This window comes from Notolepis coatsorum (genome assembly GCF_963971535.1).
Source record: "Notolepis coatsorum genome assembly, chromosome: 4".
NCBI classification, from domain to species: Eukaryota; Metazoa; Chordata; class Actinopteri; order Aulopiformes; family Paralepididae; genus Notolepis; species Notolepis coatsorum.
Window position 1 is genome coordinate 62,155,488 of NC_140168.1, and position 15,572 is coordinate 62,171,059.

Sequence of the window (15,572 nt, forward strand, 5' to 3'; positions counted from 1 at the left end):
GCAAGGGCAAGGATAAGAGAATCATTAAAGACTCCAGTCACCCGAACAACTGCCTCTTTGAACTGCTGCGGTCAGGCAAGCGATACCGGAGTCTCAAGGCGAGCACAGAAAGACTCAGAAGTAGCTTCTATCCCCAGGCCATCAGGCTGCTAAACGAACAATGAATGACCACAAGGTGGCGCGATACAACGTAAGGAGGACTGTGTCAGAGGCCAAACGACGCTACAGGGATAAAATTGAACTCCAGTTTGAACAAGCTGACTCTAGAGCTATGTGGCAGGGGCTCAAAACGATGACAGACTACAAAGGCGCCTCCCTCAAACTGAACAGTGACATCTCCTTAGCAAATGACCTCAATACCTTCTATGCGAGGTTTGATGCTGGTAATAACAACACCAGCTCACAAGCCTCGGCAATGGGGGGGGGGGGGGGTCGGCTGCTGATGGAGGCGCAGTGTTCAGGGTAACAGAGCATGAGGTGAGGCGGACCTTTAAAAAAGTGAATATCAGGAAGGCAGCAGGTCCAGACGGCATCCCCGGCCGCGTCCTAAAAGTCTGTGCCGACCAACTGGCCCCAGTATTCACTGACATATTTAACCTGTCCTTAGAACAGGCTGTCATCCCCACCTGCCTGAAGAAGTCCACTATTATCCCTGTACCCAAAAAATCCAAGCCTGCTTGCCTCAACGACTACCGCCCTGTAGCTCTCACCTCCATAGCCATGAAGTGCTTCGAGAAGCTAGTAAAGGGCTACATCTGCTCCTCCCTCCCCATCAACATGGACCCCCTGCAATTTGCATACCGCCCCAACAGGTCCACGGAGGACGCCATATCCCATGTGCTGCACACAGCAGCATCACACCTGGACAAGAGGCAGGGGAACTATGTGAGAATGCTATTCATCGACTACAGCTCGGCATTCAATACCATAGTCCCCTCCATACTCATAGCCAAGCTCAGGGACCTGGGCTTGGGCTATGACCTCTGCCAGTGGGTCTTGGACTTCCTGACTGGCAGACCCCAGGTGGTGAGAGCAGGCAACTGCACCTCCTCATCCATCACCCTCAACATAGGGGCCCCCCAGGGCTGTGTTCTGAGTCCCCTCCTCTACTCCCTGTACACACACGACTGTGTGGCTCAGCGGAGTAGCAATACAATCGTCAAATTTGCTGACGACACAGTGGTGGTGGGCCTGATCTCTGCCAACGACGAGAGGGCCTACCTGGAAGAGGTCAAGGTCCTGGCGGGATGGTGCCAGGAAAACAGCCTCTCCCTGAACGTCAGCAAAACAAAGGAGATGATTGTGGACTTCAGGAGGTCGGGGGTCAAGGACTACAGCCCCCTCAGCATCGACGGGGCACCGGTTGAGAGAGTCAACAGCTTCAAGTACCTCGGAGCCTACATATCCGAGGACTTGACATGGACCACACACATTAACAGTGTGGTGAAGAAGGCACGACAACGCCTCTACTTCCTCAGGCGCCTAAGGAAGTTCCAAGTCAGCCAGAAGATCCTTAAGAACTTCTACTCATGTACAATAGAGAGCATCTTGACCGGCAACATCACCTCCTGGTTTGGGAATAGCACTGCAAAAGACCGAAGCAGACTACAAAGAGTGACACGTGCAGCCGAACGCACAATTGGAGGGGGGCTCCCCACCCTCCAGAACATTTACTACAAGCGTTGCAAGGGCAAGGATAAGAGAATCATTAAAGACTCCAGTCACCCGAACAACTGCCTCTTTGAACTGCTGCGGTCAGGCAAGCGATACCGGAGTCTCAAGGCGAGCACAGAAAGACTCAGAAGTAGCTTCTATCCCCAGGCCATCAGGCTGCTAAACGAACAATGAATGAACACTACACAACAACAACCACCAAACGCACATAGCACACACATCCACACGCACACACTCACTTTAAACAAACACACTGTAGCACCCACTCCACACACTTTATAGCACACACCCACTTTAAACAAACACACTGTAGCACCCACTCCCCACACTTTATATTTATGGATAAAGGATTGCACTACAACTCGTACACCTTACTGTAAATTGTACCTAAAATTGTACCTCATCCCATTTCTGCTTTGCACTAGATAGTACTGTACATTAGTACACTGCATAGTATTGTGTGTTGTATATTATATGGTAACTCAGAACATTGTACATATGTCTATACCGAACACTGTGACCTCATTCTCTTCTTCTAAATTCATGCTATATTATGTTATTATGTTATTTGATACTATCTTGTCTAGCACAGTCTCTGGAGCGTAACAGTAAGAAGCATTTTGTATGAAAGTATTCTGTACTTCTGTATGACAACTATTAAAGAACTTAAACTTAAATATGAATACCGGGGCCAGTTGGTCGGCACAGACTTTTAGGACGCGGCCGGGGATGCCGTCCGGTCCTGCTGCCTTCCTGATATTCACTTTTTTAAAGGTCCGCCTCACCTCATGCTCTGTTACCCTGAACACTGAGTCTCCATCAGCAGCAGACCCCTGCCACATAGCTCTAGAGTCAGCCTGTTCAAACTGGAGTTCAATTTTATCCCTGTAGCGCCGTTTGAGCTGTGGTGTTCCACAAGGAAGCATACTACCGCTACTCGTCCTAATTTATGCAAATTACATGTCGTCAGCCTGTGACTGCAACTTGTTCCTGTTTGCGGACGACTCAGCCCTGCTGGTCTCTGACAAGAACAAGTTGCAGGTTGAAAAAACCCTCAGCACGGAACTAGGCAAAATCTGCATATGGCTCGCTGATAACAAACTATCATTACACATGGGCAAAACAGAGTCCATTCTCTTCGGTTCAAATAACAAACTCAGCAAGACCGACGGCTTCTCAGTTACAGTGGGTGACAATATTGTCACAAGGAAAGACGAAATTACCTACCTGGGTTCCATCCTAGAGGCAAATCTTTCCTGTGACAAAATGGCATCCAATGTAATAAAAAAAGTCAACCAACGAACTAGATTCTTGTACCGGATCTCCTCTCTGGTAAACAAGCATACCTTGAAGACTCTGGCAGGAGCACTCATTCAAGGGTACTATGACTATGCGTGCACCCAGGGACGTGCACAGGACTTTAGAAAGGCAGGTGCCCGAAATGATAAAAGGGCATGAATTATTAAATGCAATGCGAGCGCGCATAGCGCGCGAGCCCGATTTTTGGGGTTAATACAAGTCTATGGTACATTCAGTTTCACCGATAGATGTCACCAAAACTACATAGTGTCCCTTTAATAACACAATATGCGCTCCAGACCAACAGCTGCGGGAGAGAGAGAGAGAGAGAGAGAGAGAGAGAGAGAGAGAGAGAGAGAGAGAGAGAGAGAGAGAGAGAGAGAGAGAGAGAGAGAGAGAGAGAGAGAGAGAGAGAGAGAGAGAGAGAGAGAGAGAGAGAGAGAGAGAGAGAGAGACCGACCGACCGACCGACCGACCGACCGACCGACCGACCGAGACCGCATTAACTACCTTGTTTAGTTGAAACGTGGTCCAGGTCAGGAGGGCTTGATGAAGTATTATGTCCACTGTCCCACAGTCACAGACTGTTGTCTTGATGTATATCCACTGTCCTCCAGACTGCATCCAGCCAAATAGCTTATTGTTAGCACTGTAGCTTTGTTGTTGTCAAACTTGTCACCACACAGGACATTCACGAAGTCAAAAACGAATAGCGCTTGCCGATTGGTGCTAAGAACAGCAGGGCGGGTGCAAGCCGTGTGACGTAATTGGCAGACTCGACTGTCAATCAAAATTATTCTGTTAGAGAGAGAGAGAGAGAGAGAGAGAGAGAGAGAGAGAGAGAGAGAGAGATAGAGAGTATGCTGCGTGATTTTCCTGCACTAGCAGGCAGCAGCAGACAGGGAGGGGCTGGGGAGGGGTGATCTGGCGACGTGTTTCACGAAAATATACAGTGCACTGCAAACCCGACATTTTATTTTGTTGGGCAAATACCTTACCTGATGAAGTGTACTCTTGCTTTGTTTTAGTTGAAATAGTAACTGTAAAAAAAGAGGTCTCGACTCGAGTGTGAGCTCAACAACAGCTGGATATCAATTTCGTGTTCAGTGCACTGCTGCTGGCCCTGCGCGGTTTACATCATCTCATGATCATCACCCACCCACGTGCTATGCCTATTCGTAATAGGTCCTTCCAGGCTGGAAGGACCTATTATTTACAAGAGGGGTGGCATTTCTCTTTCTTTACCTAATATTTAGATTCTATCGTGACATCTTTCATTTGGAAGGGCAGGGCAGTATATCTATATGTGCAACAGTAAAAAAATTAAAATAAAAAGAGGGTGGCATAAAAAGGGCACTTTCTAACGAAAAATGAAAAAGGCAGGTGCCCGGGCACCCCTTCACCCCTATGTATGCACGTGCCTGCGTGCACCTCATGGTACCAAAGCACCTCAAAGGCGCTTAAAACAAAATTACAAACATCACAAAACAAACTGGTCAGACTACTACTTGACCTGAACCCCAGAACCCACCTCACCCCTGCCCACTTTGACAACCTAGGATGGCTTAGTGTTGTGAAGGATCAGATTAAACCGAATATGTATATTTATTTATATATATATATTTAATTGTATTTGTATATCGTTTGATATCCCCTGTATATTCCTTGTACAATATGCATTGAATATCCCTTTAGTCTACTAAACATCCCATAATAGTTTCATTCTACCATTGGACGAGAACCTGGCGCCAGGTTGCCATACCCCTAGGTCCAAGTTCAATCGTGCCGCCTAACATGTCGAGGCAAGCCCCGGTTCCGCGCAGGAATATGTCGGGCGAAGTACGAATGGTGCTATTTGTTCATAGCGCATATATATATGGCGCAAGTAAAGTAGAACTTTCTTTTAGTCCAGTTCTTTACCCTCCAACAGAGTGACAGACGCAAAGCCTCCCCACGACGCACGTGCGGTGTAGTAAGGCCTACTTGGCCCAGAATAGGCATTGAGATATCGTGTAGATTAATAGTTGAATAGTCATAGTTGGCACTATACCGTCGAGTTGGACGTATTCTATTAAGCTAATAATAGTCTATTTATGTATGGTGCATCGTTCGGTTAGAGTTCTAAAGTTATCAGTACCCCCATCGTTCCTGACGTTATCTGGACGCTTAACCAGGCTGGTCAGACCCCTAGTAGTGATTGCATCCGAGGAGCTCCGGGCCAAGAGCGACTGGACCTGTATATTGGATTACTCTACCCGGACGACGGCGAGCCTTCCACGGCTTGGATTATGCTTTGTGTGCTTTGATTATTCCATGGATAAAGGCCAACACTGCGGAGTGTTGGAACTACCCCCCGGAGAGGACTCCAGGTGAGACGGCGCTCTACACGTGAGGTCGCCTCACGTCTCTCCGTTGTGGACCGGCAGATACCGTCCACAGAGGGTCCAGCTGTATTCGTCTGCGGCCCGAGGTTCTGTGGGCACCGTGTCCAAGACTTTGGATTCTCCCAAGACACCGTCGGCCAGATGGGATACCGCCAGCGGCTTCTCTAACCCCCCCCTCCTACTGTCTTACAACCAGCGGGACCCCCCCCCCCCCCCCCTTAGTGTATCCAGCTATAATCATTTAAGTACCATCGCTATCGTTTCCTAAATATTCCAGGTTGTATACTTACTCCCTGCGTAACCAGAGATTGGACATTCAATGTTGATTTACCTACGAATACTCATTTGCCATAAAAGTGCATATTTCATATTTCAAATCATAAATGTAATTAAGTGATCGTTGTATACACCCTTTGCTGTATTAAACCTTCGATTTGGTACATTTGTGTGGATTCGTTTCATCAGGTGGGAAAGTGTTCATCATACTTATATCTTGTACTGGGTGGCCAGAAGTTAAAGTACATGAGGTAGTGGTATTAAATATCATATCTAACAATACAGTCAGGGAATTGTACCCCTCAGTTACACTTAGAGTAGACGACAGAGTACAGCAACTTGCAATGGGCCTGGTCTACAAGATACACTATACGACCGGGGTGCCCATGTACATGTCAAAATACTTCCCAAAGGTCAGTGAATACCACAACCACTACACCAGAGGAAGCTCAACAAATCATGTTAAACCCAGATTCGGCTCAAACAAGGGACTAAACACGTTTCGCAATTATGCCACAACAATGTGGAACGCCCTACCCAAAGCTGTAAAGGAATGTGAATCCCTGCCCACATTCAAAACCGCTCTTAAAGAGCACCTACGGGAGGCTGCAATTCAAAACTGGCCACCGTAAATGCCCAAAACCCCCACCACCTCCTAATAGACAGTCTCCTCCCCACCGCATGTATATATTCCCTCCCCGCCGTATGTATATTTCCCTCCCACCCACCCACCCCCTCCTAATGTACAGTCCCCTCCCCATCATATGTATATACTCTGTCAGGATGAATGAATGAATGAATGAATGAATGAATGAATGAATGAATGAATGAATGAATGAATGAAAACTTTATTTAACAGATTGCAGAATGGGTACAATACAGTACGGCTCAATACATACAATTGTTAAGGGGATGCAGACCTGAGAAAGACGTTTGTCTTGTTTCCATCAGGGTCCCCCATTTTCAATTCATATAGACATATATGACATACATGACATACAGATAGTCAGTACTGCTACATCTATACATTTATGACATACCAGATTTGCAAATACAGTACTGTTTGTGATACAGAAGGAGTCAAGAAAAGGGAGTATATACATTTGACGTAGAAACTGTACATTGGAGGAGGTTGGGTGGGGGGGGTTGGGTACATTGGGATATTGACAACCATACTGGGTAATTTACATTGGAGGTGGTTGGGGGGGGGGGGCCGGGGGGCACACTGTATAAACAAGTAACACTGTACATTGAGGGGGGGGGGGGGGGGAGACACTGTACAAACAAACACAATTGTACATTGAACTATTGACAAAACCATACTAGGTAAATGACTGTACATTGGAGGGGGTTGGGTTAGGATATTTACAGGGGCCAGTGTTGAATTGCAGTCTCCCGTAGGTGTCCCTTGAGAGAGGTTTTGAAAGTGGGTAGTGATCCACATTCCTTTACAGCTTTGGGTAGGGCGTTCCACATTGATGTGGCATAATTGCGAAACGTGTTTAGTCCCTTATTTGAGCCGAATCTGGGTTTAACATGATTTGTGGAGCTCCCTCTGGTGTTGTGATCGTGGTATTCACTGACCTTTGGGAAGTATTTTGACATGTACATGGGTACCTTGGTCGTGTAGTGTATCTTGTAGACCAGGCCCATTGCAAGTTGTTGTACTCTGTCGTCTACTCTAAGCCATCCTAGGTTGTCAAAGTGGGCAGGGGTGAGGTGGGTTCTAGGAGTAAGGTCAAGCAGTAGTCTGACCAGTTTGTTTTGAGATGTTTGTAATTTTGTTTTTAGCGCCTTTGAGGTGCTTTGGTACCATGAGGTGCAAGCATAGTCGTAGTACCCCTGAATGAGTGCTCCTGCCAGAGTCTTCAGGGTGTTCTTGTTTACCAGAGAGGAGATCCGGTACAAGAATCGAGTTCGTTGGTTAACTTTTTTTATTACATTGGATGCCATTTTGTCACAGGAGAGATTAGCCTCTAGGATGGAACCCAGGTAGGTAATTTCATCTTTCCTTGTGACAATATTGTCACCCACTGTAACTGAGAAGCCGTCGGTCTTGCTGAGTTTGTTATTTGAACCGAAGAGAATGGACTCTGTTTTGCCCATGTGTAATGATAGTTTGTTATCAGCGAGCCATATGCAGATTCTGCCTAGTTCCGAGCTGAGGGTTTTTTCAACCTGTAACTTGTTCTTGTCATAGACCAGCAGGGCTGAGTCGTCCGCAAACAGGAACAAGTTGCAGTCACAAGCTGACGACATGTCATTTGCATAAATTAGGAACAGTAGCGGTCCTAGTATGCTTCCTTGTGGAACACCACAGCTCACTGTGAGGGGGGGGGATAGGGTACCGTTTACCTCCACCATCTGTTCCCTCCCCTCAAGGTAGGATTGCATCCAGCTCACTGATAGACTATCAAAACCAATTGCTTTTAGCTTGTCAATCAGAATGGAGTGATTGACCGTGTCAAAGGCCTTTTGTAGGTCCAGCATGACCATGCCGCAGTATTTGCCTGCGTCCACCTCTTGTTTAATGTGGTCATTCAAATAGAGAAGGCATGTGTCAGTGGAGTGGGATGTTCTGAAGCCAGATTGGAATTCGTAGATTAGATTTTTTTCCGCTAGGTACTTTTCGACCTGTTCGTAGACTATTTTTTCCATGACTTTCGAGATGGAGGTGAGAATAGAAACAGGGCGGTAGTTGCCTGGGTCTAATTTGCTGCCCTTTTTGTGCAGAGGGGTCACCCTCGCAATTTTGAAGTCCTTGGGGACGTGTCCCTGTTTTATGGAGAGGTTTATTATGTGTGTGATGATTGGTGTGATGGCGGCTGCTGAGTCTCTGAGGAATTTGGAGGGGATGTTGTCATGGCCAGTGGCCTTGTTAGGTTGGAGGGCGCTCAGTTTATTGAGTACCTCATCTGTTGTTACCATTTCCAGCTTGAAGTCATCCTTGCGGACCCCTAGGTTTTTGTAGTAAGCTACTATGTGTTCTACCCCATAAAGCCCTGAGTGGGAGGGTAGTTTGTTTACCAGTGTTGTGGCTATGTTTGTGAAGAAAATGTTTAAGTAATTGGCTACATCCAGCTTGTCTGTGATGAGCGTGTTGTCCGTTTTTATGTTTATGTTTGAGAATCTGGTTTTAAGTTTTTTACTGCATCCTAGTTGATTATTGAGTAATTTCCAAAGTTCACGTGGTTTGTTTTTGTTTTCCTCAGTTTTGTCATTGATGAAATTCTTTTTTGCAGTTTTGATCATGGAGTTTACGTCGTTTCTTAGTCTGTTTCTTTCTAGTTTGAGTTCAGTCACGTGGGCTTGGAGTTCACTGCTCGTGCTTTTAGTAAGCTTTGACTGACTTTTACGAAACTCAGAGCATTTTTTGTCTCTGGTTTTCATAGCGGCCAGTATTTCGGAGTGCATCCACGGCTCAGCACGATTTTTTGAACATTTTTCACATTAACATTAACAGCTTAAACAACAAATTGGATGAAATCAAACAAATATTCATAAATGGTAAGGCAAACATACTGTGCTTCTCAGAAACTAAGCTCGACGATTCTGTAAAAGATCCAGAGATAGAGATTGAGAACTACTCAATAATCAGGACAAACATGGAGGTGGTGTCTGTATGTACATACACAAGGACACCAAATTCATCAACAGAAATGACCTGAATCATAAATCAATTGAAACTGTATGGGTGGAAATCCTATTCGAAAGGGCGAAATCCCTACTGGTTGGCACAGTCTACAGGCCGCCAGATCATAGTGGCTTTTATGATACACTGGATGGGTGTTTAGCTGGAGTTGAGGATGTAGACAAAATTCTTATTGGAGACTGGAACACGGATATGCAACGAAAAGATGCACCCGTCTTCAAGGCCTTCAGTAGGTTTTGTGATCTGCATGGCCTCAGCCAGCTAATCACCCAACCCACACGTGTATGTGAATCAACTCAGACTACCATTGACCTCATTCTGACCTCCGACAAGTCCAAGATCTCAAATAAAGGGGTTATAGCATGTGGGTTAAGTGATCATTATATGATATTCTGTACCCGAAAAAAACTAAAACAAAAGGCTGGCTGTCACAAAAGGATCTAGGGGTAACAGTACTGTATATTTGAATACCACTTATGTCACAAATGTATCAGTACTAAATACCTATATGTCCCTATGCCATAAATGTCATGTATGTTGTGTATGTCATAAATGTCTATATGAATTGAAAATGGGGGACCCTGATGGAAACAAGACAAACGTCTTTCTCAGGTCTGCATCCCCTTAACAATTGTATGTATTGAGCCGTACTGTATTGTACCCATTCTGCAATCTGTTAAATAAAGTTTTCATTCATTCATTCATTCATTAATAAAGTTTTCAATCAATCAATCAATCAATCAATCAATCAATCAATCAATCAATCAATCAATAAATCAATCAATCAATCAATCAATCAATCAATCCTGTTTTTAGTGGAGCCAAGTCGTTTCTTTTGGGCTTTAGACCTGGTTGCCGGTTTTCTCGCGAGAGTGGGCTACATTGGATGAGACGCGAGGAAGGGTAGGCTACCCGCGTTATTTTTTTTCCTAGCCGCATTTCTCGGAGACGCTCCCTGATTGGCCGACGCCTGTTTCTACACTGGTTAAGCTTAGGCACTCTTTCGAAGTTGGTTAAGGTTAGAGTTTGTCTTAGAGCGTGACGGCAAGTTCTTTCGTCGGTTAAGCTTAGGCACTCTTTCGAAGTTGGTTAAGGTTAGTGTTTGTCTAGAGCATGGCGATAGAACGCCAGGTAGTTTGCAGGCTGTTCGACGCGGAAATGGGCAAAGACACAGCTCGTCACGCGATTGGGCAAACATGTCAGTGGCCAATCAGAGAGCGTCAGTCAGTGGCCAATCAGAGAGCGTCTCCGAGAAATGCGGCTAGGAAAGAAAATAACACAGCCTACCCACTCCTCCTTAAAAACACGGGTCATTCCAGGGCAAGCGACGTTGCATCCGTTCAGTCTCGTCCCGTTTTTATGAGCCTCTATACGAAGACCTACACACGTTCGGTCCAGAGGGACGGGAATGCATTGGCGGTGGCGGTGGGACTGAAAATAATATTTTGCCACGCTTCGTATTGCATAAAGCGGTATGTTCCTTTTTTCAGCTTTGCCTAATGTTCCGGTGCTCGTCAAAAACGACGGCTGTACAGAACGGGGCACTTGACAGTATGTACAGTACGCTATTATGTTTTGTCCACGCATACTATTTATGTTTTATAGACTTTAGTGAGTTGGATTATTGACCCACATTATCGTATATCGCTACCATAAACCTATTTTTATGATTATGGACGTTTGGTAAGGTTTTGAAATGTGGCCGTGGTCTGTGCATGTTTTATTGCCTGCTGTCAACGAGTTGAGACTCCTGACGTTACTGTAACTACTGTTACTGTGTAGACTAACGTTTATTTTTATTTTGCATTGGCAATGTAGACGCGTGGTTCAACATCTCGAAACCCTTTTTAACTTTATGAGGCTTGACTTGAGCAAACATATTATGGGAATTTGTTAACATCAACTATTCAATTTCATGAACAGATTATATATTATATAAAGGTGCTGCTGCAATATTGAGTATTCCCCCTGGAAATTGCCATGTCTCATTCACGTTGTCTACACAAAAAACGTTTCTCATGATGTGAATTTACCAGGCGAAGACTAGGCTACATGTTGTAATAACTGATTAAAATAATTAGGCTTAACTGTCCCACATGACTTGCCGTAGATGAGATTTTGGCACACTTCATACTGTACGAGACACAAGCTACCGAGTGTACCTCAGGTCAACTGTCAGCCTACGTAACAAATCCCTGTGAAAAATGAAGTCGAGCGAGCGAGTGCAAGTTTGTGTGGAAATCAACAGCTGATTTGGCTTCGTGAGTGCAGGGCAGGCATCAGCCCCCATGCAGTGCCTTCAGCCCCGGCACACCGATCCTACCTGCTGGCCAAACGGCGGCAATGCAGCGTTTCCCCTCCTCAGGCCCAGAAAGGGAATGTTCCCATAGAAAATACATGGCTCTTAACATTTAAGAAGATACCTTCATCATGGAATATATGATCCTCAAATAACTTCACGAAGACCGTTTATTTTGAAAAGTCTCCCAGTTGATGAGTACGAGCAGACAGCATCTCAGCTCTGTCTTGGAATAAGCAGTGGCTCCTGGCCGCTGACGGATGACACATAACTCATTTTGGACATATATAAAGTCAAGCTAACCTCCTTACTTTAAGTAATGTTTAAGTCAGAAAGATTATTTCAGGCATTTGTAGTATTGGCTATTAGCTTTAGCCTAATCGAAAAAGATTATCATGCACCTATATGCACAAAACTACTTAGTTAGGTCATTATCCTTGTAAAAGCTACTTGTAAAGAAATTGAACAAGGGGCTTGGTGTTTTTCATTCAAAATAGACAAACCTTATAGGCTCATTTATAAATCGTCAAGCTAGCAGCTTCCTTGTTTCCTAGAAACAAGGTGATTATCTGTGAGCCTGGCACACTATGAATGATTTGGGCATGCACAAAGTAGTGTACAGAACGGACACACACATGCTAATCATAAAACCAGCTTAAGTTAGTAAGCGAACCATTAGCATAGTTTGACTGCAAATTCACAACAGCTGGCTAAGTTGCTTAGTAGCTAGTTTGCTGTTTGACTTAAAAGGCCTACTTATGTTTGTCAGTTTATGACAGGCCCTATAAAACTCAATTTGCACCATCTAATACCCTGAAGTACCATATTGTATCTTGTAGTGCCATGTACCAGGTAGCACCCCCCTGTTGTACCATTTAATACAATGTAGTACCATGTAGTACTATGTAGTCCCATGTCATATAATACTCTATAGTCTATAGTATCTATACCATGTAATACCCTATACCTCCCAGTGAACACACTTACTGGAGGTTTCATGGCAGTCTAGCAAACATGGTGGTATACCAATAAATGTTCACAGGGGCATTATCTAGTGTGCAGACTCAATTCTTCCTTTTTTCCATGGTTGTCTAGCACACAATCATGCTTCAATTACCGTAAACTCCACTCAACACAATTCCACAGTCCCACTTGAAACTGAACGTGCTGTTGGTAGCTGGGATCACACATATAGTGTGATGTGAAAACTTCTCCATACAACTCAAATTGGTCATCTCTACCCTGAATGGTCATTTTGCACATGTGACTTGAAACGGCTGACAAAGAACTTGGATAATCACGCAGAAGAGTTTGTTTGATGCAGAAGAGTTTAGAGTTGGAAAGCTCTGTTGTGTCATCTCTACAGTATTGTCGTAAACATTGCTGTCAATTTAGCCTATTCAAATGTTCAATGAATATTGATTGCATAAGGGTTTAGGATTTTCGTTTGGAGACATATAATAGCCATTCCCAGGCTCCATTAAGTGTATTAAGTTGCTGCACCCATTGATGTATAATAAGAAGCTGTACCAAGTTTTGGGGTGGTGCAATTACAGATTTAGCTGAAAATGTCCCAGAACCCCCCCCCCCACACACACACACACGCACCTGTTTTTAATGTACCTAGACAAACCATAAATTGTCTTAATGACCCAGGTCTCTAATGTTTGGGTTCAACGTTTTGTGAGGCTGTGATAGTCTTAGGAGCACTTCACCCAAAAACAATGCTGATTTACATTACATTTACATTTAGTCATTTAGCTGACGCGTTTATCCAAAGCGACTTACAAGTTCTGTACGACAAGTCATCAGGAAGGGCACAACTTAGCTGAGTAACAATGTTCATCAAAGTGTTGAGTGCTACAGTGTAGGTTAGTTTATTAGGACATGTGCATGACAGTAAGGTTAGTTAACTTCTTCGACACGTTTTTTTTTACATTTTATTTGAGATAATGGTTGAAGAAGTGCGTCTTTAGTCGACGGCGAAAGATTGGACGGGTTTCGGCTGTCCTAACTGGGGTGGGTAGTTCTTTCCACCATTATGGGGCAAGGACTGAGAAAAGGCAGGTTCTCCTTGATGACCCTCCGGAGCTCGGACAGGAGTGGGTCTGAGACGGCCAGAAGATGCAGAGCGTAGGGGTCTTGAGGGCGTGTAGTTAGAGACCGGAGGTAGGCGGGAGCGGTTCCCTTTGCCACACGGTATGCCAGGTCGAGGGCCTTGAAGCGGATTCGTGCAGCAATGGGGAGCCAGTGCAGGTCCTTAAGAAGTGGGGTGACATGGGCCGACTTCGGTAGGTTTGAGATCAGGCGGGCCACTGCGTTCTGAATGAGTTAAAGAGGCTAGGTGGCAGTGGCCGGGAGGCCAGCAAGCAGTGCGTTGCAGTAGTCGAGGCGGGAGATGACTGTTGATTGGACGAGGAGTTGGGTGGCTTCTTTTGTCAGGAAGGGGCGGATCCTTCTGACGTCCCTCTCCATGACACTTGGTAGGAGCGGTCATTGAGGTATGATGTCAGCCATGTCAGCGCAGAGCCAGCCACTCCCATTCCTGTGAGGGCCGCGAGGAGGATCTGATGGTTGACTGTGTCGAAGGCTGCAGATAGATCTAGGAGAATCAGGACAGAGGAGAGGCCTTTCGCTTTTGCTAAGTGAAGTGCCTCTGTGACCGCAATGAGGGCCGTTTCTGTGGTGTGGCCAGTCCGGAAGCCTGACTGATTAGGGTCTAGGAGGTCTGTAAGAGATAAGCAGTAAGTTGGTTGGATACAGCATGCAGCAAGTGTTTTAGAAAGGAAGGAGACAAGAGAGACAGGACAATAGTTGCCTATGACGGTGGGGTTCAGGGTTGGTTTTTTTATGAGCGGTGTGACTGGCTTTATTTATTTCACACACATCCAAAAACGCTTAACAATTTTGCACACATTAATTTAGTTATTGAGAGTAAATTAGTTTGAATATGGCCACCTGTGACATTGAATCCTTGTGTCCATTACAGCTCAGTGAAATTATAAGGTAGCAGTCCCTATACGACAAGGTATTGCTATTGTATTGCTATTACATCATTTCATGGTGCTGTAGAAATCGTCGGAAAGGAGAAACGCTCAATTTCTATCTTGCGACAACACAAAGCTGTGTGTCATTTATTATATTTTTAGCACAAGTGACAGCCCATGTGCTGCACACAGCAGCATCACACCTGGACAAGAGGCAGGGGAACTATGTGAGAATACTATTCATCGACTACAGCTCAGCATTCAATACCATAGTCCCCTCCAAACTCATAGCCAAGCTCAGGGACCTGGGCTTGAACTATGACATCTGCCAGTGGGTCTTGGACTTCCTGACGGGCAGACCCCAGGTGGTGAGAGCAGGCAACTGCACCTCCTCATCCATCACCCTCAACATAGGGCCCCCCCAGGGCTGTGTTCTGAGTCCCCTCCTCTACTCCCTGTACACACACGACTGTGTGGCTCAGCGGAGTAACAACACAATCATCAAATTTGCTGACGACACAGTAGTGGTGGGCCTGATCTCTGCAAACGACGAGAGGGCCTACCTGGAAGAGGTCAAGGTCCTGGCGGGATGGTGCCAGGAGAACAGCCTCTCCCTGATCGTCAGCAAAACAAAGGAGATGATTGTGGACTTTAGGAGGTCGGGGGTCAGGGACTACAGCCCCCTCAGCATCGACGGGGCACCGGTTGAGAGAGTGAACAGTTTTAAGTAGAGATGTTCCGATACCATTTTTTCCTTTCCGATCCGATTCCGATACCTAAGCTTTGGGTATCGGCCGATACCGATACTTATCCGATACCAGTGCATACATAAAAAAAAAAAAAAAACAATATTATATAAATTTTTTATAAATATAATTTTTTTTTTTTTTTTAACATACTGTTTTATATATACAGTTTTTTTAGTCATAACTAGAAAGTAATGGTATTTATTCAACAACAGGTGATTGTATAGATTTGTATTAGTATCATTAATCAATGAG

General features: G+C 45.2%; 1 long non-coding RNA gene across 1 annotated transcript in view; it reads left to right on the forward strand.

The window, feature by feature from the left end:
- The first annotated feature begins 10,649 nt into the window (after positions 1–10,649).
- The window catches only part of LOC311227072, a 167,891-nt gene continuing 162,968 nt past the window's right edge, over positions 10,650–15,572 (forward strand). Inside the window, exon 1 of the long non-coding RNA XR_014619567.1 lies at positions 10,650–10,757. This is a non-coding gene — a long non-coding RNA (uncharacterized lncRNA). The remainder of the gene's footprint in view (positions 10,758–15,572) is intronic.